Source organism: Bos mutus, chromosome 3 (assembly GCF_027580195.1).
Source record: "Bos mutus isolate GX-2022 chromosome 3, NWIPB_WYAK_1.1, whole genome shotgun sequence".
Lineage (NCBI taxonomy): Eukaryota > Metazoa > Chordata > Mammalia > Artiodactyla > Bovidae > Bos > Bos mutus.
In genome coordinates, this window is record NC_091619.1 from 85046148 (window position 1) to 85050268 (window position 4121).

Sequence of the window (4121 nt, forward strand, 5' to 3'; positions counted from 1 at the left end):
GCAGCTCTATCCCCAGGCCAAGACTCTGTGGATGAGGGGCACGGGCAAGGTCCAAAGAGGTGACCTGATCTGTCTTCACTCTTGTAAACTGGCATCTGAAGACTTCCTGGGGTGGGGCAGGGGAAGGTGGTGCACAGGATTTATAATTTCCCTTTCCTTAACCCTCTGGGGCTTCCCTGATGGCTAAGATGGTAAAGAATCTGCCTGCAACTCAGAAGACCCGGGTTCAAGTCATGGGTTGGGAAGGCCCCTGGAGAAGGAAATAGCAAGCCACTCCAGTATCCTTGCCTGGGAAATCCCACGGACAGAGGAGCCTGGTGGTCTAGAGTCCTTGGACTCACAAAGAGTTGGACACAACTGAGCGACTTACACTTCACTTGACTTCACTAACCCTCTACCCAAATCGTGTCTGCCTTAAGTCCACTCATGAAGCGAATATAAAAATGACAGCTTTACCTTTTTCAGCTATTCAGGATACCTAATAATGGACTGGTTGGAAAGATAATAGGTTCCTTTCCCTCAGAGATATTTGAACAGCTTGGCTCCAGGGAGGATTCTCGTAGGCAGTAGGGAATTGGAGTCTAACAAATAAGGACTCTACTGCCTGTCCAACTACTTCTAACCTCTGAGTCTGTTTTCTCAGCTGTAACATAAGGATCACAGTGATACCTCTTTACAGGGTTCTGGAGAAAAATAAACAGGATAATGATGGCACGTTGCACAATGCCCAGCATGACTACATGCTCAGTAAAAGCTGGCCACAATCACCTACCAGTGCTTGAGGTTTGTCCTTCCATTGGTGAGCCAGGCATTTATTTCTGGGTATAACCTCTTAACTTGGAACGTTATTACTCAAGGAAAAGTCCTACAGGAAAAGAACTGATCATCAATATACTATTGAATATTACTCTTCAAAACTATCCAGCTGCAGGAGTCAAACTTCTCTTTCAGCAAGAGAAATAAATTTAGAGAGAGGAAGTTCAGTTCAGTTCAGTCGCTCAGTTGTGTTCAACTCTTTGTGACCCCGTGGACTGCAGCACCCCAGGCTTCCCTGTCCATCACCAACTCCCAGAGCTTGCTCAAACTCACGTCCATCGAATCAGTGATGCCATCCAACCATCTCATCCTCTGTCGTGCCCTTCTCCTCCTGCCTTCAATCTTTTCCAGCATCAGGGTCTTTTCCAATGAGTCAGTTCTTTGCATCAGGTGGCCAAAGTATTGGAGTTTTGGAGTTTCAGCTTCAGCATCAGTTCTTCCAATGAATATTCAGGACTGATTTCCTTTAGGATTGACTGGTTGGATCTCCTTGCAGTCCTAGGGACTCTCAAGTGATATGAAGAGACAGGCCTAAGTCCACACAGGAAGTTAGAGACATATTTGGAACCAGGTCTTATCCCTTGACCCTGCATGCTCAGTGACATTCTTTTTATGCTTCACTTTCTGTTAACAAGCAAAGTTCAGATCCTCAGCATTCCTGTCATCATTCGCTGGACATCTATCACTCAAGAGATTCACAATAGTGTATCTAGATCTACATGTTCATTCACTCCTACAGCAAGGCCATGAGGCCAATCTTCTTGTTAATTTCCATTTTTATAGGATCCCGGAAGAGAGGCAAAGAGAACTTATATTACTTATTCAATCCTCACAGCCAGCAAGTAGTAAAGCCAAGATTTGAGCCAGGGCAGTTGGGCTTCTAAGCATGTACTTAATTACAACACCATACTTACCCTCCCATGGTGAAAAAGTGTACAGTGTCTGCATCAGAGAAGCACACTCCCTGGAGGAGAGACACAGCCTACAAGGGTGTGCAGTCACACGCTCCAGGCACCAGGAGAACAAAGAGGGAGGGTTTGTTCTACAAGGGGAGGAGGGAGAGAATAAGGAAACTGCCTGGAGGAGGTAACCTTTATCCACTTTCTAGAGCTCTCCCATTTTCCTGTAATTCGGTGAGCCTAGGGGAAGAAAAGGCATTCCCTAATAGATACAGGCATCTCTGCTGAGGCTGGCAGGTGTGGAGTAGCTGGAGCTTAAGAGACACTTTGAAGAAAGGAGGTCAGGACACCAGGTACTAACTCAGTGTGTGTTGGAGGCAACTTCCAGGAGCCTCAACTTCCCCATCTGTATAATGGGGATAATAAGGCCTGCCTTGTGAAGCTGCTTGAATATTAAATGAGGCCACGTGCATATACTTTCTTACCCAGTGTTACTCTTCTTTATTTACCTCTCATAAAACTGTTGATATTTCCCTCAGTAAAAAATTTTAATTGGGCTTTTTTTTTTACTTATAGTAGCATTAGTAATAATCCTGAGTGTCATTATTAGTCATTCGTAATAACAATATAATTAATAACAATGTTAATTGACATTGAGGACACTAAATACTTAATATGTATAATCTCTATTTATCTAATCTACTTCTCAGAACATATTTTAGAGATGGGTATCATTATCCCCATTTTACAGATGAGGACAGCAAAGCTCAGAGAGATGAAGGAATCTACACAAAGGTCACCTAGCTAGAAAGCGGCAGAACTGGTACCCAGACCCACGTCTGTCTGTCCAGAAAAATGTCCGACAGACAATGCCCCGGGTTGGGAGTTCATGTTGGTCTTGGCAGTATCCCTCGGCCTCTTTCTCAGAAAGAAAACAAACATTCTAAGCGTTTTTACTAATGAGTCGAACACGAACGCCCTAGAGAGTGAGGGAAGCAGCAAGCTGTAGCAGGAAGATCGGTCCATATTTGGAGGGTGGGGCTGGGGCGGCCCCTGAGCCTCGTCGGCCCGCCTGGCAGTCCTGGCGAGAACCGGACTGGACTGGAACCTTGAGCCGCCTTCAGGTGGCTCTGGGCAGCCCGCAGGGACTGTCACCTGCCAGGGAAGCCGCACGCTGGTAACCCAGCTCGTTCCCGTGTGGGTGGCTCCCAGGCAGCAGGGAGTTAATCTGCTTATCTGATGGGAAAGTTTCCAGAACCCTCCTCCCAGTCCGTGTTTGCTTAGGGACTGGCTCTTCAGAAACTGAAACCAGCAGGACGCCAGGCCCCGCCAGCCCCAGTGGGATCCTGCCCGAGTTTACCTTCTATGGGGAGGCCCGGGAGGGCTGGGCGGAGCGGAGTGTGCAGCCAGGGCTGGGCAGGCGACGTGGCGTCCCGGCTCCCTCCCCGCCTCCCTCCCCGCCTCCCGGGAGCCACCCCTGCCCCCGCCCGGGGACCTGCTCTCTGGCCCGGGGAAGCACGTGGGCCCGCCCGCCCCCGCCCCCGCCCCCGGGGTGGCTGGAATCCGGCCCCGCCCCTCACCACCTCTGAGACACTGAGTACACCACTAAACCTCCGGAGTTTCGAGTTTCAGTCTCTTTCACTGTAAAATGGGGATAAATAATGCTTAGCCTCTGAAATCAGTTACATCTATCCAGTGCTTCTGAGCCAAAAGAAATGCTCCATATATGGTCACCGTGTTGGTGTCTTTGCTATTTGGTGGTGTTCTCAAAATGGGTTGGGCAGCCTGCTTCGTGAGGCGGTGAGCTCCCATCACTCAAGCGTGTCAAGCACAAGCTGAATGAGACGGGAAAAAAGGAAAAAAAAATTAGAACAGGAACGGACCCGTTCTTGCCGAGTTCAGATACTGACCTGGTCATCTCAGAATCACCTAAGAAGCTCACACCATCTCAGATCCACTGAATCAAAACCCCTGATGGCAAGCTTTTTGGAAGTACTGGCTTCAGCTGCTTCCTTCTGTAAACCATTGATCTAGGCCAATAATCCCTACAGTTGTTTCTCTTCCAAAGACCCTTATGTTATCCCCTCCTACCCCATCCATTGTACAGAGGAAAGGATTTTATTGACCAAACTATATTTGTTAACTCATAATTAACTTATTTACTCTCTATATAAATTATTAACTAAAGACCCACAGTTCATTCAACAAGCAGTCATTCATTTAACAAATATTTACTGAGTAACCATTATGTGAGAGGCACTGCGTGGGGTACTGGAGTGTGGTATGGGAGCTCTGTCCTCAGGGACTCTCCAGTCTGGTGAGGGATGCAGAAAGGGAATAAGGATTTGAATACCGACCCTGAAGCCCAGAGAATGTGGCTGAGCATAAGATACCCAATATTCCTAC

At 47.7% G+C, this 4121-nt stretch overlaps 1 long non-coding RNA gene across 1 annotated transcript; it reads right to left on the bottom strand.

The window, feature by feature from the left end:
* Positions 1-792: 792 nt before the first annotated feature.
* LOC138986104 (uncharacterized) lies at positions 793-3151 on the bottom strand. The gene is made up of 3 exons (XR_011463000.1): positions 3076-3151; positions 1731-1858; positions 793-1323 (listed from the first exon to the last, which is right to left on the bottom strand). It is a non-coding gene; the product is annotated as an uncharacterized lncRNA (long non-coding RNA).
* Between the last annotated feature and the right edge of the window lie 970 nt (positions 3152-4121).